Source organism: Sapajus apella, unplaced genomic scaffold, assembly GCF_009761245.1.
Source record: "Sapajus apella isolate SASKATOON/1434 unplaced genomic scaffold, GSC_monkey_1.0 scaffold95, whole genome shotgun sequence".
NCBI classification, from domain to species: domain Eukaryota; kingdom Metazoa; phylum Chordata; class Mammalia; order Primates; family Cebidae; genus Sapajus; species Sapajus apella.
Genome location: NW_022437035.1, coordinates 4793620 through 4818623, shown reverse-complemented (window position 1 = coordinate 4818623; position 25004 = coordinate 4793620). Strand labels below are relative to the sequence as shown.

General features: G+C 36.6%; 1 protein-coding gene across 3 annotated transcripts in view; it reads left to right on the top strand.

Annotated features, from left to right (window-relative positions):
* The window catches only part of TTC28 (tetratricopeptide repeat domain 28), a 669357-nt gene that overhangs the window by 309392 nt on the left and 334961 nt on the right, over positions 1–25004 (top strand). The window lies entirely within an intron of this gene.

Here is a 25004-nt window from a genome sequence, read left to right as displayed (position 1 = left end):
CCTCCATTATAGGCCAGTGGACACATGGGTAGCTCAGGCTGAATGCAGACAATTGCTTCAAAATAATAAGTTCCTTGGCATGAAATGTTTCATCTACTAGGTAGAAGAATGAATTTTGTGATATATGAGGGTATTATTGGCTTAGGACAAGGCTTTGTTTCCTAATTGGAGGTGCTTTGTGGGACTATTAGCATACCAGCTGATTCCTCTTGTGTTGCACTGCAAATTGCTGATTAACTGCTTTTATGTATGCAGAGCTGACATGTTGCCTCATTTAGAAACAAACAGTTGTGCTCTAAGGAACCAGTCAGAAGTTCAAACTGACATTTAGAAATTGTAAACCCACAGACTTCATGACAAGTAATGCTGTCAGTTTAAATTACGGCTTTTCTACCTCGAGATGGATAAAAAGAGCTAGTAATAGAGCCTGTGACCAGTGTATTAGAGAGAGATTCTGCTCTAGTGAGCTGAGAGATTGTGCTATTTGGATCTAACATTCAGTTGCACTTCCTTTTCCTTGGATATTTTCTGGGTGATCAGCCAGTGTGAAGGGTCGATGCTGTGGATGGTTGTGACAAATGCATATTTGTTCAACAAAAAAAATGCTCTATTCTTGCGTTCAGGGAGATTGTTTAATTACTGAGTTAGGAAACTGGAATAAATTGAGAGTTTAATTCCCAAAATTAGGTACTTTGTGTTAACATGAAGAAGTTTAGCAACAATTTCACTGTCTGGAAAGACTGAATTATATAAAGTATGTGGAATGAGGGTGAAAAAGAGCTTGAAGAAAATAGCTCCCTCTTTGATTTTGGTATCTCCTAGCTAAGTACTTCGCCACTTTACCTGTTTTTACTATCTACCTGGCATTTTGATGAACTTTCCCCAACTAAATCAACGAATCAGCTCTTGTTTTGTATCCCAGTGTAGTGTGGTGTCGCCTGCTGGTCTGGAGTCCTTTGTGATTCGCCCCTGGTGATTAGGGGTCCATATTGGTGGGTCAAGGTGTATATTGGTTGGGGAACATTGAGGAAAAAAAATAACTTTTCACCTGTTATTCTTTCTTTCTCTTAGACTATATGTTTATATAAAGCTTTTGATTTTTAGAATGTAAAGAACTCAATTGACTTAGCACAGTCTGACTGGAATTGACAGAAATTTGATAAAAAGTGGCTGGGCTTGGTAGCTAATGCCTGTAATCCTAGCACTTTGGGAGGCCAAGGTGGGAGGATCGCTTCAGCTCAGGAGTTCAAGACCAGGTTGGGCAACATAGTGAGACTGTGTCTCTACAAAAAGTTAAAAAATTAGCCAGGCATGATGGAGCATGCCTATAGTCCTGGCTACTTAGGGTGGCTGAGGCAGAAGGATTGTTTGATCCTGGGAGGTTACAGCTGCAGTGAGCTATGATTGCACCACTGTATTCCATCTTGGATGACAGAGCAAGGCTTTGTCTCAAAAAAACAAACAAAAATAAGAAATTTGATAAAAATAATTTCCACCTAATGATTAAACCAGTGGATGATGTAGAGAAATGGTCACTCTACTGGTCTTCTCTCATCTACCTTTTACTTGGGAAGGTACAGTGTAGTGGAGAATCCTGGACTTGGAGCCAGAAGGCATGGGTTTAGCACCTGTTCTTTCAGGCCTTTAGCAATGCATTTCATTTTTCTGAGTCAATTTTTTAATCTGTAAAATGAGGATACCTGTTTATGTGTATTTATAGATGTATTGTGAGACTAAAATGAAACTGGAGTTATTCTGTGGACTATGATGTTTTATGCAGACATTATTGTATAGCATGACCAGGGCCAGATTCCTGGGCACGCCACCACTGTAGTTGCATGGGGTCTCATGCTCAGAAGGAGGCTGTGTGCTGGGAAATTAATATGGTTGCTGTCTTGACATTGTGAATGATTATTTTTTTGAATTTATATTTTTTAAGTGAAGTCAGATAAAATAATGGAGCATGTGCTGGGACATGAACCCACTATGAGCATGCCTTTTGTCTGTCACTCCCTACTCACTTGCAACAGGTTCTCAGCTGCCCACTCCCTTGTGCCTACCTCAGTGACTACTGCCACCCTCCACCCCTGACGGGGCTTGGGTTTGGACACAAAATAAGTAGGTTTGGTGTATACCTTGCACACAAAATCATGGGTGGTATCCTGGGTGCCTGTGAAAGTCTTCAGTGCCCTTCAAGTGTCCTCATGCTTGAGGGAGCACAATTAAGTAGCAAATTAAAAAAAAACAAAAAAACACAAACACATAACTTGTGAGAGAGTGACCATGGGGAAAAAAAAGAAAAAGCTTTTTCCTGTTTTTTAAACAAGAAGCCCCTCATTTTTATTTTGCACTAGCCAAATTATGTGGCTGCCCTCTGAAATATGTAACTGGTTCTGCTCTTAAGAGCCCTAGGGATTTCTCAGGGCCCCCATGGACTATGCAATAATGACCTTGACTAGAGCTTTTGCTAGAGATAGAGGAGAATCCTTGGATGGAGGAGTGAGTGAAAAGTGAGGAAGTGGGAAGCGTAGATAGCAATTGACACAAACCTAGTTAAAAAGATTGGCCTTGAAGAGAAGGGGAGAGAATATAGCTGGAGTGGAAGATAGAGAGAGGGGTTCGTTGTTTGCCTTTCCTTTTTTAGAAAGAACTGAGCATGTTTGAATATTAATATGATGAAGTTAGTTGAAAAGGAAAAGTTAAATGTAGTCACTTCCAGAATGTTTACTGAAAATTTATATCATTTTTGTTATTCACTCTTGAAATGAGGTTCAAAAGTTTTCATTTTCTAAAGCAACAGAAGGTGCCTTAGATTCTATTCTTTATACTCAAATAGGGGAGGGCAGTGTGAGCTCCTTTAATGTGGCTCAAGGCCAGCCATATTTGGCTGTCTTTTCTCCTCTGTAGTGGGCTGGTGCTGGAGCAGAAGGACACACAATTCGTTGTTTCTGACTCTATATTAAAGCAGGGTGATCTTCTGCCCTTGAGCGCTATTTGGGTGTGAGATCTGTTGGACTTTTGAATACTCAGCCATGCAACATGCTGGGGGCAGCTGTCATATTGGCTCCTTCCGGGATCTGGGACAGCTTTTGGCCATGACTACTATTCTTTGACTCCTTGAGGAATTGGAATTAATTGGCTCCCACTTTAATAGAATATTTATTAGAACTTGAAAGTAGCAAATGAAAGTATTTAGAATTACTGTATTTTTATTTATCAGTGAAATGAATAATAATCTCTACCTCATAAGTTTGTTGAGAGGATTAAATTAGATAAGACATGTAAAATGCTGAGTGCAATGTCTGGCACATGATTAGATGTTTGACACATTAGTTTCCATCTTGATTCCTCTTTTTAAAAAGGTCAGTATTGTGTGTGTGTGTGTGTGTGTGTGTGTGTGTGTGTGTGTGTGTGTGTACACCTTCCTTGATGCACCAGAGATGGTCACAAAATCAGTTTAAACTTTTAAAATATACTAGGTGGGATTGACACCGAAAGAAAGCTTTCCATGATAATTCCTTTTCCAAAGGGGGAAAAATACATTTGCAAAGAAAATATCCTCATTTCTAAAGAAATATTTTCCTCCATAGTGTTCATTTAAATAAAGGCAAGTAGATGTTGACCTCTTTGGATCATCCTTTTCTTATCTGTAAAGTCGGGATAATAATACATACCATAGTGTTTTTATGAAGTTTATGTGAGAATGGTAGCTAGCACAGTTAAGTGCTCAATAAATATTAGCAGTAATTATTTTCTTCAACTGCATATTATTTTGAGATTATGTAGAGATCCTGTGTTTTTAAATACTTATACACATATTTGTGGTAGTAGAGTATTCTTTATTTTTGAAGATGGTTAAGATAAGTTACTATATATCAATAACATTAGGAAGAGACAACACTGAGTCACGTGCCAGTGTTGTCTGCCTGCTTTCTTGTTTGTTTGTTTTATTTATTTATTGTGGTAAAATGTACATAACATAAAATTTACCATTTTAATCATTTATATGTATAATTTAGTAGTAGTAGGTACATTTATAACTATAAATACCCCCCACTCTGCAGTACTGGAAGTGTTACATCACCCCAGACAGAAACTCTGTAGTTGTTAAATACTGACTCCCCATTCCTCCTCTCTCAGCCCTGATAACCTCTTTTTTACTTTCTGTTGATATAAATTTGCCTATTCCAGGTACCCCATATAAATGAAACCATAAAATATTTGTCCTTTTGTGTCTGGTTTATTTTACTTAGCATAATATTTTCAAGGTTCAGCCATGACGTAGCAGGTATCAAAATTTCATTTCTTTTAGCTGAATAATATTTCATTGTATGTGCATACCACATTGTATTTATCCATTTATCTGATGATGGATACTTGGATTGTTTCTACCTGCTGGCTATTGTGAATAATGCTACTATGAACACTGTTGCACAACTATCTGAGTCCCTGTTTCAATTTTGGGGGATATATACCTAGAAGTGGAATTGCTGGATTATATTGTATTTCTGTGTTTAACTTTTTGAGGAACACCAAACTATTTTCCATAACAGCTGCACCATTTTACATTCCTACCTGCAGTGCACCACAGTTTCAGTTTCTCTACATTATTACCAGCTCTTTTTTTCCCCCATTTCAAAAATAATAACCATCCTAATGGGTGTGAAGTGACTATATTTTATTATGGTTTTGACTTGCATTTTTCTAATAACTAATGGCGTTGAGCATCTTTTCATTTGCTTGTTGGTCATTTGTGTATCTTCCTTGGAGAAATGTCTATTCAAGTCCTTTGGCTATTTAAAAAATTGGGTTGCTTGTTTCTTTTGTTGTTGAATTATAGGAGTTCTTCAAATATTCTGGATATTGATCTCTTATCAGGTGTATGATTTGCAAATATTTTGTCCCATTTTGTGTGTTGTCTTCTTACTCTATATAGTGTCCTTTGATGCACAAAAAGGAGTTTTTATATATAGTATAAGGTAAGGGTTCAACTTCATTCTTTAGCATGTGGATAGCCAGTTTTTTAGCACCATTTGTTGAAAATACTGTCCTTTCTTCATTGAATGGTCTTTTGCATCCTTGTTGAAAATTTACCAATCAATTCACTGTATGTGTGGTTTTATTTCTGGGCTCTCTGTTCTAGTCCATTAGTCAGTGTCTGCCTTTATGCCATCATAACAACTGTTTTGATAGCATTGCTTTATAGTAAATTTTGAAAGCAGAAAGTATGAGTACTCCAACTTCGTGCTTCTTTTTCAAGATTGTTTTGGCTATTCAGGGTCCCTTGAGATTCCATATGAGTTTTAGGATGGCTTTTTGTTCTGTCTGCTTTTAATACATACATTCATTTAAATTTTAAAAATAACAGCTTGAAAAAATTTGTGAGTAGTCCAAAAAATACAATCCTTAAGGCCTCATGGGCTGTCAGCATATAAGGCAATACGTTTCTCTCTCTGTTGACTTCTTCTGGAGCTCTTGTTTGATGCTTTCTAAACCATCTTATTCTTACTTTCTTGTCTCAACATATTTTTTATTTATTTATCTTCTTGTCTGTCCTGTGTTTTGGGATTTCCATTATGATTTTCTTAGGTTAATCTTCCCAGCCACTAGTTATCAGCTGTGTATTGTTCGGACTGACTGTTGAGGTTCTACACTCCAGTGAAGTCCCCTCTTTTTTATTTCCAGAGTTTCCATTTGATTGTTTTTCAAATCTGCCTGGTTTTCATGCTGTCCTTTTTTCTCCTTATTACCTCTCTTTCCTTCTTTATCTCCATCATTGTTTTAAACATAGTTGCTTTAAACTGTTTTTTTGTCTGTTAAATTATATCTAACTCTTGTGGTGCAAATTGGCCCATCTACATCACTACCCTGGTTGGTAGATAGAGTTTTTCCAGTTCCTATTTCATGGGCAGACCTTGACGACTCTTTGTTTTATTCAGGTGGCTGATTTCTGCCAAGCACCTTGCATGAAGCCTGCAGCCTGGGTACTTTTTGCTGAGGGGGTATCAGTGGGCTACCCCCAAGTGGTTGAGGCTTATGACTGACTTTAGTCCTTCCGCTTCCTGGGAGCTTTATTGGCTTCAGCTCCTGCTTAACTCTCTGACTTTTATTTCCTCATTGTTTCTGGCACTTTGGGATTTCCCTTTCTTGGATATGAGCTCCAACATGTAGTCTAAGATTATTTTAATATATTCTACCCATTCTTTACTTTTGTATCTGGAGCTGTACCTTTCCATAATAGCCCAATATACCATTCTTGCCGTATTGACTGCAAGCCTCTGCACTTACTGGGACATATATATGTCTATATCTCTGTCTAAGAAGTTTTTAGAGTATTTGATTAATTAGGTCCTTTTTTTCAGCCCTAAGATACTACTTTGTACATAGTTGGTACTCAATAACTAGCTATTAAATGAGGGATAAGTGAATGAGATCTAAGGCATTGGTCTCCAGTTCTGAAAATTTATAGATCATTGTTGAAACTTTAAACTTTATTATTGCTTAATTTTGTAATTTTCTTCTGCCTTACTTTTCTTCTTAAATGAATTCTATATAGCCTGTTAATTAAAGTAAACTGAAATATAGGGTGGGCTGTAGAAGGGAGAATATCTAGAACACACAGCAGAGTATTCAAAATTGTACCATGAATCAGTGATCCAAAGAGGGAGGTAAATATCAATAAGCCACTAAAAGATATTCTTAGACAGAATCAGTGAAAAATCCCCAGGGACTCTTCTGAAAGGAGAGAGCAGTGTTATCAGCTCTCTATGTATCAACCATTTGTGTCTCTTCATGAAATTCTCCTCCTTATCTTTAAAGCAGACTTTGATATAAGATTGCTGACTAAGTAGTATGTTTTTTCTTTACTTTCAAAGCTTCTTTAATTTTCTCATAAACACCAAGGTAATCTCACTTAGACTAAGTGCATTCTTCTATCTCAGGCAGAGGCCATTTTCCTGCTTTTCAGCTTGAGGAGGGTTAACATTGGCTCTGAATGAACATCTGCTGGCCCCATATTGACACAGGAATAAATTATTCAGCATGTAGTATTTGGGAATTTAAAAGCTCCGTGATGAATTCTACGAAACTCTAATATGTTTCTGACATTCTAGGGTTTCATTATTTTGTCTTCAATTATTCACAAAGGCTTTTCACCTCTCAAAGCATATATGGGATTCTTGAGATCAAGTGAGCCCACTGCTGAAACAATAGAAGACTATATTAAGATATGATCTTCTTTTTGTTTTGGTAGTATTTTTCTTTTTGAGTGGACTAAAATACCATTTTTTTACACATATAAAACTGAGATATCTTTGTTATGAGAGTGAGCTCTTTTGTTTGTAGAATGCATGTTGTCAGGGGATGCTCTCTGTGTGCACTGTTGCCAGTCCTTTCCTAATAGCTCCCGAGAAGTGTTTCTTAAGGATTATAACAGTGATTCTCACACTTTATTTACTGTAAAAGATTAATTGGGTTTTCTATGTGTGCATAGATTGGCATTTTAAGATCTAAAGTTGGCAAGGCGGGGGAGTCTCCTAAATACCTCTTCAGTCATTTTCTGTTTTTCTACTTTTATGTTTTAACTCCTACCCTCTTTGTTTCTGATTGCATTGTCGTGATGGCTTTCCACTAATTCAGGGATTGAGTATTTTTTTTTTTTTTTTTTTGGCGACAGAGTCTCTCTCTGTCGCCCAGGCGGGAGTGCAGTGGTGCCATCTCGGCTCACTGCAACCTCCGCCTCCCTGGTTCAAGCGATTCTGCTGCCTCAGCCTTTCGAGTAGCTGGTATTACAGGCGCCCGCCACCGTGCCCGGGTAATTCTTTGTATTTTTAGTAGAGACGGGCTTTCATCATGTTAGCCAGGATGGTCTCCATCTCCCGACCTCGTGATCCGCTTGCTTAGGACTCCCAAAGTGCTGGGATTACAGGTGTGAGCCACCGCGCCCGGTTGGAATTTTTTTTTTTTTTTTTTTTTTTTGAGATTGAGTTTCCCACTGTCGCCCAGGCTAGAGTGCAGTGGCGCAATCTCGGCTCACTGCAGCCTCCGCCTCCCGGGTTCAAGCGATTCTCTAGCCTCACTCAGCCTCCTGAGTAGCTGACACTACAGGCGTGCACTGCCACGCCCGGTGCATTTTTTTGTATTTCAGTGGAGACGGGGTTTCACCACGTTGGCCAGGATAGTCTTTATCTCCTGACCTCGCGATCCACCTGCCTCAAGCTTGTGTGTGTGTGCGTGTGCGTGTGCGTGTGTGTGTGTGTGTGTGTGCGTGCCATGGATCCCTTTAGCAGTTTGTTATAGCCTATGATTACAAGAGAAACTGATTACAGAAATACAGTTCCGTCCATGGGAGTTCCATACAGCTCAAAGTATGGAATGTCTTCTAGTGTAAACTAATTTAGACCTCAAAAAATATTCCATCAGAGCTAAAGCTTTTCATTCCTGTGATTGACTCCAAACCAGATTATTAGGGTTTGAACAAAACACATTAAATCATGATAATTAGTCCTTGAAAAAAATCTAAATAGTAAAAATAAAGCTCCAAATTTTCTTACAACATTAATTCGTATATATAATACATTCTCTTCCTAAAATTGCTGGTAAATCTGCCAGATGCACAGGAAAATAAGTCAATATAGCTATGAGAAAAATATGCTTTATCTGGAATGTGGTTAATATTTAAATTTCCCACTTCAGTACTGCTCTTATAGCCTTCCTTAGTTGCTATTTTATATCAAATACATATAGGAAGGGACAAAGAAAGGTGAGAGATAATGGACTTGTTCCTCTCCAATGCTTATGTCGTTCTCTACTAATGAATTAGATATGAAAAGAGGTACATTTACTCTTTCAACCTTCTAGATACACACTGGACAGTTGTGCCAATTTTGTACATGAGGATAACATTATCTCATCTTCACTGTAACATAATGTTGAGTTAATTTCTTTTAGAAGTGTTGGATACTCTGGGGGTTACAAGTAATGCACTGGGATCATGTCATTCATTTGCTTTTTTGCCAACTTGTTAGTATAAAGTTAATTCAAATGTTTTTTAGAAATGATGAGTTTTATATTTTGTCCCAAATACATAATCACAAAATTATAATACTTGCTTACATTTGTATGTAATGTTTCTAATACATTTTAACTTATTCAATCTAATTTTATTTTCGCAGTAACTAGTGACACATATATGGCAGGGATTATTTCTATTTTGTGTAAGAGGAGACTGAGGTCCAGAGAGGTTGTGTCTTGCCTAAAGTCACAGTGAGGTATAGAAACTAAGATGGGAACTCAAGCCTCTTGGCTCCTTTCCAGGGCTCTTTTCTGTCACTTCAGTCTGACAGGGTTTGCTCTTTGCTTTCTTTGCAGTATTCTTCAGTACTGTTCAGGCAGATGGATGGGCGTTTGTTCAGTCTTGGTAATGGACATGGATTATGTTCCCATCTGTTTGGTATAGAAAATCAGTGACTATACTGAGCAATGTCCGTTTAAAATATTAAATTGCATCTAAACTTATGACATTTAAAGTGCTTTTACAATTTAGTTAAGATAACAATTTCATCTGTTTCTATGTAATTACAGAGGTTTTGAATCATTTCAATTTAGCAGGCTGGAAAAATATGACCTCTGGCTACATGGCCTTTTCATTTTATAAGTATGTACATGTCTGTGTGTGTGTGTGCGTGCGCACGTGCATGTGTGTGTAACTGATGAACTTGAGAAGGTTTCATTACTTTCTTCTCTGCTTTTCCAAAGGTCCTAATTGTCTCTACTGCAACCCCCAACCTTCTTTCTCCTGTCTGCTGACAGCAGTCAGGATTTCCATGTGACATAGAGCACCAGGTTATTGATTTCGTTTTTTGTCAGGGCACTGTGTGTGTCATTTGAAGTGGTCTTGTGGGCATTTAGTTCATCAGTGATTATGCACAGAACCCACTTTAGCTTGGGCTAGGAAGGAAATGTCAACCAGGAAAGGACTGGGATGATTCTTTTAAGAGTGAGCATCAGGGAATTTATACTGGAGAGAAACACTGACCTGTCACTTCTCCTTGAGCATTTCACTTTGATTTCCAGTTGGCATGTTTAAAGAGCCTGACATTTCATTTCTCTGTGTTCACTTGAGCAGGGAGTATGGGATCAGAAGCCATCGATTGGTTAGCAGTAGTCTGCAACTCTTAAGTAGCATTTGGTCATGAATGAAAGTTCCGCATGTTTGGAAGTCAGCCCTCAAACAACTGGATATTTCTGTAGGCTTTGTGGGTCTATCTTGTTCTGGTTTAGGGATGGAGAAGTAGGTCTGGCTAAATGGGCTGCAGAGAAGCGTCACCTCCTCTAAGGTGAATGCTAATTCCAAGGATGTTAGAAAATATGTGTGCTCTATTTTGAACTCAGTTCCTCAGCACATTGGGCTTATCTTGGAACACCCCAGGATCTTTCCAGGATCCTTAGAATTAGCCTCTAGAGGCTTCCTAGGTAATCTTGCACATAGTACCCTCTGAGAGCCCCAGGGAGTCCTGAATAGCAGCTCTTTTCCTTAGTCCCTCAGCTTCATTCTACCTTTTAGGAATGAGAGGCATATGAAAAGACTTGAGGGCCTCCATGCATGGGGGCAATGCCTGGAGCTGCATCTTCTACTTTTAGACCACATCTGTGAGTTCTGCCATTGCTCCTAGTGTCTAAGAGAGTAATGGCATTTTCTTCTACACATTTTACCCTAGGGAGAATCTTCTTCTGTAACAGTCCTAAGCACTAGGTAGACTATCTGAAACCAAGGTGCAGATTCCAGACTGACTTGGAACAGTAGAAGGAAGGGCATGTGCCAGGCTCTTTCCTGCTTGTTTCTTTCTTGAGTAGGCAGTCTGCTTTTGGTTTTGAGTGGTTGATACCAGTCTGAGAGGTCTGAAGGGAGATGCCAAAACCCCAATACTTTACGTTCCTTCCTCAAAATCTGTAAGGCAGCATAGGTGCATAGGTGCTATTCTTTCTTTTTCTTTTTTTTTATTTTTTGAGACACTCACTCTCACCCAGGCTGGAGTGCAGTGGCACAATTTTGGCTCACTGTCACTGCAACCTCCGCCTCCTGGGTTCCAACAGTTCTCCTGCCTCAGCCTCCCTTGTAGCTGGGATTACCTGTGGTGTGCTACCATGCCTGGCTAATTTTTGTATTTTTGGTAGAGATGGGGTTTCACCTTGTTGGCCAGGCTGATCTCGAACTCCTGATCTCAAGTGATCCACCCACCTCGGCCTCCCAAAGTGCTGGGATTACAGGCGTGAGCCACCATGCCCACCCAGGTGCTATTATTTCTACCACCTTTTTCAGGGCAGCTTACCTGCCCCTAATGGGTTCGGAGTAAACATGATAATCTCAGGGCTTTAGGTGCTTTATGCACCTACATGACTATATTGTGACTGAGTAATATATAGATCATTCTCAAACTGTCTGTGATGAAAATCTATCAACAAAACTCTAGGGATGAAATATGAAATTGAATGGAGTGCACTGTAAATGGAGAGGCATAGAAGTAACTGAAGGAGCATATACTGAGGAGAAAAGGGCAATGACTTCCAAGAGCCTTTCCTTTTTCTTCCCCCTTTCTTTTTTGAGACAAGGTCTCACTTTGTTGCTCAGACTGGAGTGCAGTGGTGTGATGTCAGCTCACTGTACCCTCCACCTCCTGGGTTCAAGTGGTTCTCTCGCCGCAGGCTTCCAAGTAGCTGGGACTACAGGTGCATGCCACCATACCTGGCTAATTTTGGTATTTTTTAGTAGAGACAGGATTTCACCATTTTGGCTAGGCTGGTCTCGAACTCCTGACCTCAAGTGATCTGCCCTCCTTGACCTCCCAAAAAGTTGAAATTATAGGCATGAGCCATCGTACCCAGCCATAGCCTTTCCTTTAAAAGCTTTAGTTTGTTTCTACGCTGATCTCCTCACTGAATATTTTTTCTTTTTTTTCTGGCTTGTTTGTTCCTTGACAATTTTTTCCCCTTTAAGTTGCTTCCTTTGTTACTGTGCCATGCATTGTGCTTAACCACAGCCCTCCTCTACTTCCTACCCTATCTCTCAGAACAATGGTTCAGGCATCTTTATTTCATCCTGTTCTTTCCTTGCTCCCCTTCCTCTAAATCATCCACATTGTCTGCCTGTCTAAAGAGTCTTGCATTACAGAGATTGGAGATCTATTAAATGTACACCAAACATAGCTGTTAGGCAGTTTTCATGGATACACAAGAAAGTTACGTTCACAAGTCCCACTCCTTGTCACTTGCAAGAGCTGTTGTCAGTCACTTGCCTTAACAGGTGGTGACAGCTTTTGGATATTTCCCTGGTATTCTGTGTCTCATTGTCAGCCAGCTTGGATCTTCTGCTGCCAAATTTTGGTGAGAGTTTGGAGCTAGGGTCATCCGTCTTAATTTTTAGAAGTTTCCAGTGAACATATAGTAGCCCCAGTGTTTCAAAGAAAACCTGTTGGCCAGTACATATCTTTGTCCCCAGATATGCAAGCTGTGATCCCTAGTCCCATCTGATACATTAGAATAAAAGTAATGCAACACTTCGGTACCTCATTTTGACAAGTTTGGTGATAACTGATATAAAGAATGATAAACGATGAACTGATATGTAGGAAGTTTGACAGACCTGAGTTCATGTCCCAAATCTTAACTACCTTATGGCCTTGGGCAATTTATTTACCCTCTTGAACCTCAATTTCTGCTTGGTAAAATGGGCTAGTAGTAGCTGTTTCACAGGTTGTTATAAAGATTAAGTGATATCATATCTAAAAAAGCATCCAGGATAGTGCTTTGGTGTTTCATAATATTCGTTTTCCTTTCTTTCACACAAACTACCGTCTCCACCAACTTCTACTCTGAAGATTGAATAAAAACTTACAGATTTGTAAGGCAGACTAAGTGATTCAGGTTAGTTATGAAAAATAATTTCTTACCTGTGATGTTTTTCTGAGATGTTTTAATATTGAATGAATTCCCATTTAACTTAAATACTTAAATAATTTAATTTAAATATCTGTTTGAAATGAAGAGATTGTACTACGTAACTGATCAAGATCTCCTCAAGCTCTGAAATTTCATGATTCTTTGTTGTTTTTGTAAAACCAATATAATATGCCTTCCTGGGTTTAAAGTTCTGATTTCTGTTCATTAAAAGTCTTTGAAAAAGAGACTGAGCCTCATTAGAAATATTTCTTGTTTTTGTAACCAGAGCATCAGTGTTTTTGTGATGATGTTTTCTTTTAAAAATAAAAACAACTAAAACTGAGTTTCTTTGCCAAACTCTCAAAGTTGCTTTGCCTTGGGCTCTGTGAACAAGCTCAGGCAGATCCATAAAAGGTCATTGCAGGCACCTCAGCTACCCAGGCTTCTTAGCTCTCTTGCAAGAGCAGGGCCAAGGGAATGGGAAAAAAGGAGGGCTTGGAAAGGAGATGGTTCTGGACTTGAGGATTCAATAGTCCCATGCACTGTATAAGGATTTTTAGGGGGTGATTATTCGCATTTTGGCAGCAGTTATTTTTTTCTCCTTCCTGTGAGTTTTTATTTAGGGGGTCTAGCTTTGGATGTTCTATTAACTAGAACTTTACTGGCTGTAGTATTACATATTCCTTTGTGGTTACAAATATTTGTGGCTATTGTGGGATTTTCTTTTTAATTTCTGTTCCTATGATATTAAGACCAGCTGGTTAAAGTTATTTATTTTGATACAGTATGGTATTATGACTAAACCGTGCTGCATAAAACTTTAGTCAGAGAGGCGGCATACTACAGTGGAAAGAGTGGGGGCTTTGAAGTCAGATCTGAGTTTGAATCCTAACTCAGTTGCTTAAGAAATGTGTGTGATGTGACATGAGGCAAGCTGCTTCTCCTATCTGAAGCTCATCTCCTTCACTTGAAAAAATGAATTGTAATTCTTATGTTTTGGGATGACTGAGAACATTAATTTATGTAAAATGTCTGATATGTAAAGGTCTGCTCATATTAGTCCCCTCCTTTCTTCTCCTTCCTCTTTCATTCCTTATTACTCAAAGAATGATTTAACCTCTGGTTTCACATGGTGACAGAGCCTTAGGAGCTCCTTTGGAGATGAAAGGAGAGAAAAACTCTTCCTTCTTTTTCCTCATTAAGGTTAGGGAGACTTGTTTTCTGATACCTTCAGGAAATTTTACTATCCTGATAATAGACTCTGTGTTATCACATACAGATTATAGAATTAGGATGGATATAAAATAATTTTTGGACTGGGGCATAAATGGAGTGCCTGTTATAATTCTTTAATGATAATCAAAAGAATAGATATATTATTTTCAATTATGTTTCTTTTAAACTTTCTAGCTCTTTCAGCATGTTAGAGATCCATTCCTACAGTTTCTTTAATGCTTTCATATCTTGGCTAGTACATGTCTTGGCTAGTAGTGTCATGATTCAATACTAACAATAAGATATTTGTCATGTCTTAGTTCTTAAGCATATTTCAAAACAATCTTTATATCGGATCCTTTGCATCAGGAAAGAAACCTGAAGAAAGCTTATTGAGTTGAGAATATTTTAAGAGAAGTCTGGTTGAATTTGCTATGATTTGTGTGGTAATGTTGCATCAGGGAATATATGTTCCATTTGGTCAGTAGTATTGCTTCAAGACACAACTTGAAGGTACTTGTTCTGCATATAGCTTAATTTCTGAGCTGTGTTTCCAGATACCATACTAGATTGCTGGACCAGTGATTATAGGATTGGTATATGTGTGGCTAACACATTGTTTCACAGGCATAGGCCAGATGTCAAAAAACTATAAGAATGAGACTTTTAAAAAATAGTAAATGTTTTTTTTTGTTGAATTTTATAGTATTGCTAGAAAGTAACAGTGAATTTATGCATATATGTGGTTATCTTCCTATGTAAACAATAGCATATATTTGATGTTGAAGTAAAGAATCCTTTTCTTTGTCCTTTCTCTAAGCTCCCAAGGAAATTGAAAGTAGGAGGATACTGGGTTAATCCAAGTTTTTACTATTCATGTAATTTTTAAAAATAGGTAAAAGTTTTATACCAGTCCTTGAAAGTTGTAGAGCAGCTGTATTTGGTAGGCAGAATACATACTCAGTGAAAATGTTGGTGCAGACAGAACAGGCTCCAGTAGCTGTTTATAGGTGTTTTCACGTTATAAATTAAAGCATATCCATCTCCAGTATCACATTTTACAAATCTCGCTTAAGGGACTTACCTGTGCTCCATAAAAGTAATCCTTTGAAAATTTTAAATTAGGCGGAGGTCATTGTTATCCGTTTGTATCAGAAGCTTTTAAAGTTACATCTGATTTTCCCATCCAGTTTTTTCTGTTGAATCTCCATTGTATTTTATTTTATTATATTTTAAACAATTTTGTGGATTATACATTTTGGAGATACTTCTTACTATTAGGTAAATCAATACATTTTGTATGCATTGTTCATAAGGTGTTGTACGTTTTCATTATGGGTGTATGTTCTCTTCTGCCACCAAATAGATGTTTTCATAGTGAAAATATTTCTTTTCACTTTATTTTGTAAGAGTAGTTGGTTCTGTAGTAGCAAAGACTGATATAAATGGAAAGGTCTGTAATTTCCTCTTGTGGATCTAATAACAATTTTAGTCTAGGTCTGTGCGTGCTTATGTTAATTTCCCACACTTATTTGGAAAATGTTTTGTACTTCAAGCTATTATAGTTTCTCTTTTCTGCTTAGTCTCCATTGTGTGGTTATAACGTGATCAACAGCTTACGACTTAGACATACTGTGTAGATACACTTATTTGGCAGAATTATGATATTTCAGTTCTAAAATGTAAATTTGATTGGATCTGTATGAAAGATGAGCTTTTAACACATGATTTTTCATATGTGCGTATGTATGCATTTTATACATCCTTTTTTGTGTATCATGCCTGTGTACATATATACAAAATCATAAGTTACTTGTAAATTAACTTCATCCTTCTTTGTCCTTTTTTTTATCTATGAGAATTATGTAATTAAACAACTATTTTAAAGCAATTTAAGCCCAAAATAAAAATTTAGACAAATTCCAAGTATTGTAAAATAACATGTCAGAATAGAAAATACTGGCAACATATAAGCGAAAATGAAAGTATTGGTCTCTGAACAATGGTTGTGCTTTTATATTTTTCCTAAATTTTCTAGAATGAACATATATTCTTTAATAAGAAAAATATGAATCTTTAAAATAAATGCAGTTGAAATCTAACTTACTCTCTTTTGGTTGAAAGATATGTTTTTGATTAATGAAGGCGACAAATATATTAGCATAAAGTATTTGAGTATGAATCTCAAACTTAACTGTAATATAATTTAAAGTAATATTAGCTTTTTATTTTACCATTACAGTAACATGTTAGTCATTCACTAGAACATAGTTTTCTAACCCAGACCACATGTAGCAATTAGAAAATTTAACTGAAAAAACAATTTTAGCTCTTAGAAGCCCAAAGATGGATCACTTTTTATTACAGAGTTTAAAACGTGTCCAGAGTACAAATATATAACAAAATTTACTAACATTAAAATACCTTTATTTCTAAATTTTATTTATTTATTTTTGGACACAGGATCTTGCTTTCTTGCCTAGGCTGGAGTGCAGTGGCATGATCATTGCTCACTGTAACCTTGACCTCCTGGGCCTGAGCCATCTTCCCACCTCAGCCTTTCAAGTAGCTGGGACTACAGATGCACACCACCATGCCTGGCTAATTTTTATTTTTATTTTATTTTTTGAGATGGAGTTGTGCTCTGTCACCCATGCTGGACTGCAGTGGCACGATCTCGGCTCACAGCAACCTCCACCTCCTGGGTTCAAGCAGTTCTCCTGCCTCAGCCTCCCGAGTAGTTGGGATTATAGGCATGTGCCACCACACCCAGCTAATTTTTGTATTTTTAGTAGAGATGGGGTTTCACCATGTTGGCCAGTCTGGTTCGAACTCCTGACCTCAAGTGATCCATCTGCCTTGGCCGCCCAAAGTGCTGGGATTATAGCCATGCACCCTCCCAGCCAGCCTAATTTTTATTTTTATTTTTTGTAAAGATGGGATCTCACTATGTTGCCCAGGCTGGTCTCAAATTCTTGACCTCAAGCGATTCACCCACTTCCACCTTCCAAGGCGTTGATATTACAGGCATGAGCCACTACTCACAGCCAAAAATGTCAGTATGTTATAAGCTGAGCTCATTCAAAATTGTAAAAGCTTGTAAGAAAAGAATCAGGAAGTTGAATAAATTCGGAAAGAAACAAGAAATTTACCCATGTTATTATGGCCTTGCAATTAATGGAGCAGTTTTTTTCTTCCTCTATTGTTTTGATATATTGGTCTCCAATTGCCCGAAATTCCTGTTTGCATTTATCTTCAATTCATCTTAATTAGCAAGTTGAACTTGGAACAAAGGCAGGACCCTTTGACCTTAGAGATAGATGCATCTTACGATCCTTAGAGTATTAGTCATCTTGGCATTGTTTTAGGCTTCTATATGTACCCTTTACAGACTTAAATAATTTTTCTTCCTAGTCATCTAGTTTAATTTAGTATTTCAGGGTATCTTTAATGGAAAAAGGCACCTGAGCAATAACCAATGTGAGATTTTTGGAGCATATATTAAAATATAAAATGTTATCTTCTCTGCTTTGGTCATTTTATAAAGGACCTTCATTGTAGACCCTGTTTATTAGAGGTTCCTGTATGTGTAAATCAATTTTGACTTCTTTGGTCTAATGATAATATGACTTGTTAATAATTACTGCAGTAACTTCCAATTAAAAAGGATTGTGACACAGAGTAGGTTCCTTCTAATTAGTACTTTGTCATTTTACATCATCAGAAAATGGTGTTTGCTGATCTGGAGTTAAGGAGAGAGCTCCATTTGGCAATAGGTAGTTCATTAACACATGGAAAGAAATAGCTTGGCTCACACCCTTCTTGCCAATCACATGTGTTTTTGTTAAAAGGAGAAGGCTGCCCTGCTTTTGGGAGGATGGTGGCGACAGATTACTTATCCAAGATTTTTATATTAGGTGTTCTTTTTCTTTTCTTTTTTATTTTTTAAGGAAAAATGTTTGAAAAGGAAAGAAGTTGACATTGAAATGAAACAAGTGTGGTAATTACAAGGTCCCAAGTTATAGTGAATTTGAAGGCATTAAGGAGAAGTTTGGGATGTCTTAGCAATTAGCCACTCTATAAATAATTAAAGGCAAAGAAGATCACATTTCATAGAATAGAACTTTAGAATGTTACAGTTGTAAAGAACCTTAAGAGGTCACTTACCCCAACCACTCACTTTAGAAATGATGGGGAACCAAGCCTCAGAGAAGGAAAGTAATTGAGGTTCACATAACTGATCAATAATAAGGATAGGACCAGCCCAGGGTTTGTTCCTTATTCCCTGTCTAATGTTATCAGGGAAAACAATCTAAATGTTTTGCAGGAAGTATGATTATGATTGAACTGGAGGTTAGAAAATACAGTGATTTTCCTTAGGTGTGCCAAAAATCTGGTACAAAATTATGCCACAGAACTTTGATTTAACTGTTTTCATCATAATTAACAAAGTAAGTGATTAATAAGTACAAAGGTTTTAAAATTTGGTATGTAAAATGGTTTTTAAATTAAATATCATTTGGAATGAGGAGCTGAAATGTATTATTTAAGACATTTCTGGAAATAGGTGTAGCTGCTATAAAAATATTGTTAGAGACACCAAATGATCAGGTCAGAATTGAATATTGGCAGACCAGTAAATATAACCTAGTTCATTTTCATATAGAAGTCACTCCCTGGCACCAGAGAGCAAACCTCATTGCTTGAAAATGCCTTCTCTGCTGTTGCAGTGTGAGATATATAGCTGAAAGGATCAGGTTTTGAGTAGATACTGATGTCTCCAGACTATTTTGATTTCAAGTGTACTGATATCTGTATACTAAGTTATATCTATTTATGTTGAAATCTAGAGGACTTTCATTCTCAGGAGGAGGAGTGAAACAGCAGGAAGAGATCAAGTTTCTAAACCTCCCTTTTTGTTTTTATTACAAGGTGTATTTACAGTTATTATATTTGTCCAGTTTTTAAAAAGTTGATTCAGATTGTTTGAAATAAGCAAAAGAAAATCTGAATGATTTTGAAACAGACTAAATTGGCTCTTGTAATTTAAAATTGCTTTATTTTTATTTGCATTGGTCTTGCCTATTTCACTTAAACATTTCTTCAAGAAGGACCTCTTTTGATCTATGGTCTCCCTGGCAAATGAAATCAGTGTAAGCACTTGAATTTCAAATGCATGTTTTTTACATTTAAATTGCTGTTCTCTGCTGTAGGAAGAGCTCATGAAAACCATCTACAGTTCATAAGGGTATACTCTTCTAGTGAAATTAGAAGCCATTAGAACTATTGGTCTTATTTCCAGCTGAATTAGTTAACTGCCTGTTAAGGTTCAGAGCTTATTGACCAATAGGCATTTATTGCCTTAGCCATAATGACACAATGATTTCCATTAGATTTCAAGTTTATGGAAATAAAAAAGAGATCTTGCAAAGGAAGTGGTTAGTGGCTGCATTTAATTATTAGGATTAATTAGGTATTTAAATCGGGATATAAAGTATGTTTTAAAAATATATTTCTGTTTCATTGTACTGAAGTGAATGAAGATTTTGTTGTTGTTTCTTGAAAGTACAGTACTACTGGTTCTCTTGTTTCACCGTGTGTTCACACTGAAATTACTGAGCCATGTCTTCAGAAGAGTATTTACCAATACTGCAGAATATTTGGTAGTTTTAACATTTGGCATTAATATTTCGAATAATTTTGAAAATAATCAACATGGTTGGTATAGGATATTAAATATCTGTGAGCTTAAGAAAATGATTTGACTTTTTTTTCCAAGGACTTTTAATGAGAGAAATTCAGAACTTGTATTTCTATTTTATATTTTAATTTCATTATGGTCACAATTTTATAATTAACAAGGATTTTTTACATAAGATATTAATTAAATTAGGGACTTTGTGCATTGTTTTTGTACTTGTAGTGGTTAAAAATGTATCTTAGGAGCTAAGTTAAAAGAGCTTGTTAAAAAATTAATGTATCCTGAAAGAAGGTAGAAAGGGTGACAGATTATGAAGTGGAACCTAGTTTTTAAGCATTTGGGATTCTATTACATTAAAAATTGATGTGAAATCTGAATATTCATCTCTAAAACCATTTGAAATGATAAGCTGCAGAATCAGAGCTACTTCTCTGTAGAAGACTCATTTGCAAGTGTCAGCCAGCATTCCTTTCAAACAGCTTAAAATGGGTTTCTTAATTTGCTTTAGAAGTGTAGTTTCAGAAAGTTGATGCAACCAAGTTTCATTTGCATTTCCTCTGGACAGGATAAATCCACTTCATTGATATTAGTTTGGATAATTTCTCCCCAAGGGGCAGTGCATCTTTTTCAAGCTCAGAGATCCAAGAGTATTATGGGTAAAGCTTCCTAGGTTAAATTCATATCTGTCCTAGCTGGGGAGCATTCTTAGCGACATGAAAGATGTAAATATGAATTTATTCTCTCTGAATTTCAGTATTGAAGGCAAGGAAGGAGGAAGGAACTGAGAGTTTGAAAGACATTAAGTAATATATTGGAAGTAGTCAGGAGTGTTTATTTAAAAGAAGCAGAATGAAAGATGTACAAGTAAGATGGAATTCTTTAGTTAATAAATAATTATTGATGGATAGATTATGTACCTGTGTTAGGCTATATGTATATACGTATAGATAAAAGATGATCCTAACTTTTGAGGAACTAATTTTCTGTTAATATTTTCATTTATTCAGTAATCGTTGGCTGCTTATTCTGTGTCAAACCCTGTACTGGAGATAGAAAGATGAAAAGGCATTGTTTCTGTACTCCAGAATCTTTGGGGGTGTGAAGCATATTCCTAACATTTTCACTTGGAATATGGAAAAAAGTTTTCCTTATATATGTCTTTTTAAAAGGAAACTGCATATTCTAGGAGTGGAGTCCTGGCTTCAGAGGCAGACAGTTCTGGGTTTGAATCTCTGTTTCTGTCACTTATAACCTCTTAGCTTAGGCAAATCCTTAATCTTTATCAGCTTCAGGATCCTTACCTTTAAAGGAAGACATAATAATTTACTTTGCAGAATTAATGAAACTAAATAAGATTACTCATGTGAATGTGGTTGTAATATACTAATGAATTTCACTTCCACTTTTTCTCCTGTCTGTAATATTGGTAGTCCTATAATTCAGTGACATTTTGCATGAACTAGGCCCTTAGAATTGGCTAGTGAATATAACTACTCTTTACAGCATAATTTTTTAATGGAAAAAATGCTTAAAACATTCCAGATAACTGACCTAAAAATAGAATTTTGGAACACAATTCCTTTGTAAGTTGGGGAAGACCTATATTAAATTTTTACATGCACTTGTTCTTACGTCGCTTTGAAACAACTTTTTAAGTATTTAATGTGCAGCATTTATGTATTTCCCCAAGTTGATTATATGCTTTTTGGCTGATATTAATTTTCTTATATACCCTCTTTGCACTGAAAATCTTTGTTCATAGTAGGTAGAAAATACAATCTTGATGTAAGGTGAAATTGTTACAGATAAAATGCCAAAGATACCTTTTATTAAAAATAGGAAATTGTTTTGATTCTGCCATTTGAAACTTGTCAACAAATAATACTAGAAAATAGTGAGTTTCAATTTATGTTTTATGGAAAGAGAACTTAAATGACAGAAGGAACAATGTTATCAATTTGCAGTCTTTGAAAAAGGTGTGGAATCACATCATTGATGCACAGAAGATATCTGTCAAATAGCACACCATAATCATGTGGTACAAGGGACCCTAACAGGTTAAAGAAGAGCATAAATCTGGAGCTGTTCAGCCAATCGAGGCCCCAGTTGTCTGTGAATGTTACCGTCTTTGTGTTGTGTTACCAAGACGCAAATTTATGAATAGAGTTATGCAATTGTATTTTGTGGTTGTGCTTATTTTCAAATGATTTTGTAAAATACCGATAATACTGGGGAATAGGTCATTTTTAACTACATTGATACTATACCTGAATAAAATTCCTAAACAATTCTCAATCAAAATAATTTATTAAGTTTCTAGTTATATAGAAACTACTATGCTATTCTCATGGCTCTTTTTGAAAAAGAATTTGTTTGCTCCATCTCTGCTGTTTCGTTTTTGGAATTGCTATTATAATTTCATAGGAACACATCACGAGTAGGACTATGGTGCCGATGAATGAAAGCTTCCTGTGCCTGTTGGCAGGCACTAAGTAGGCTCTAAGCAAAATGAAATTCACTGAATTTTAGCAGAGCTATTAAGAAAATAAGTGCAAATTGTCAGGAGAAGAGAGATTTATTCCCCACCATCATCACTTGACTCTTGGGTAAGAAATGTTAGGCAAGAAAGAGACTGTTTTAATTTGTCATCCTCCTGAGACCTCAAGATGTTATCTGCACTGCTGAAATAAACCATTCCTTTCTATAAGCAGAGAAAATGAGAAAATGGTTTATGCCCAGATTGGTCCATTTAGTTAGGAGGACAGTCACATAAATAACTACCTAAAAAAACAAAAACAAAGAAAGAAAATGAGAAACCTGAGTCCCTGGCACAGAACATTTCAGCATTAAAGTATAAAGTGCAAAACAAAACTGCCTGTTAGGATAACTGTAAAGTGCTAAGAGGAAGACATTGTAAAATTTAACTTTTCTTTACCTTATTTTTATAAAATAAAAGCCATTTCCTTTTCATATCTCATGGGGAAAGCTATATTAACTTGCAATTTAGAGAAAACCCTGGCATCAAGTGGTTATAGAGTGTAATGAAGATGATGATGTAATTACTGAACATTTGTCAGCAGTATGATGTGACTATTTAGAAGTACGTAAGATCCTGGGATATATACTGACAGAGAAACTGCATATATCAGCTGTACTTGTTGACATCAACAGGCCCTATTTATTAGGTTTCTGTGCTTATTTTTCTTTAAGCTTTATGTCTACATGTGTGTATACTACTATACACACACGCACACACACACACACATATACACACATACATACATTGTATATGTATATATATACGATTGCAGGAGAGTTATTGGGGCTAAGTTATAGGACAGCAGGAAGAAAGTAGGAGGCAGCATGATGTAGGTAAAAGAACATGGAGTTTCAAACCAATTTATCCTGAGCTTGAATTCTTGCCCACTATCTGTGCAACTTGGGTAAGATTCTTTACCTCCCTGAATTCAGCTTTGTCCTTTTGAAAATGGGAACTAAATGACTCATGTCATGTCACCCTTTCTTAATGTAGTGACCTTCTTTGAATTCCATGAACCTAGTCATACCTTTCCCTGTCTGAGGCCTTTGTACTCCTTTTTGTAGTGCTCTTTTCACTGTTAGCTTATCATTCTTAGTTCTCAGCTTAAAACGTACCTCTTCAGAGCATATATTTATTTATTATTTTAATATATATATATTTTTTAAAGAAACAGGGTCTTTCTTTGTTGCTAAGGTTGAAGTGGTAGTGTGATCATAGCTCACTATAATCTCGAACTTCTGGGCTCAGTGATTCTCCTGTCTCATCCTCCAGAGTAGATAGTATTACAGGTGCACACCACCATGACCAGCTATTTTTTTAAATTATTATATTTTTTTAGAGATGGGGTCTTGCTTTGTTGCCTGGGCTGGTCTTGAACTCCTGGATTCAAGCCATCCTCCTGCCTTGGCGTCCCCTAATGCTGGGATTATAGACATGAGCCACCTCACCTGGCCCAGAGCATGTTTTTAAGTAAGGTATTTCTCCTTATTACATGTTTTGTTTCTTCATTGCACTTTTACAATTTATTTGTTGTATGAACTGTATGTTTACTCCCTGTCTCTTGCACTAGATATTGAGCTTTAAGGTGGACAGGGACCGTGTTTATCTTTTCTCTCTTTAATTTTCACTGGAACAATGCCAACCACTGAGCTGTCTTGCACATAGTTGTTTAAAGAATGAGTGAACAAATATAAAACACCTGGAAGAGTGTTGGTAAATTTGGAGACATTTAATGCCTAGTAGCTGTTATGGTTACTGTTAGATATTATATCTCTACTTAGAGATGCAGGTATCCACCCTTTGCTTCCTGCCTTAGAGCTGTAGGAGAGAGCAGTGAACACTAGGCACCTATACATTTGCCACTTGACTGGGAATCAAAGGCAAGGGGAATGTGGTTTCTTCTTCCTCTAATCAAAACATACAATTCATTCTTGTTATTTATGATAGTTATTTCCTATGAAGTTGCTGCAAATACTGAGTTAGCAAATACTGAACTGTTTGAGGGAAATTCAGGGTTAGGTGCCTGTGAGCCTCTGGTCACAACATTTTTGTCAGCTGATCAATATATCACCTTCCTTTATATGTGCTTCTGTTTAAAGATATGTGACCAATATATATTGTTGATTCATTAACATTGAATTCTTGGCTAACATCAATATAACTCGTGCCTGAATAAAGCTTACCAAACAAATATTTTCTCTGTAAAGCACATCACAGCCTTTTTGAGCTCAGAAACACTAGATAACACTATATATATATGGTATACTTGGGGGTCATTTTAAACAATGAAATCAACAAAAAGGATGCTTTACCATATGAGAATTGGGGTTACAAATGCATTTTAATAATTAGGTGAATTCACAGACACAGAATCTGCGAATAATAAGATCAGCTGCACATATTTCTATTCATTAGTTATGTCTAATAATCTCATTAATTTCATTTTGGTGCTTTACTTTAAATAATACACATTTACGTAAATATAATATGCATATGAATAACTCTTCTTCTACAGTGGTTTTTGGCATTTTTAAAATACAAAGCACCTCTTGTTTTTATTTCACAATAGGGCTTGTTCTGTGTGTGTGTGTGTGTGCGCGCGTGTGCACGCTT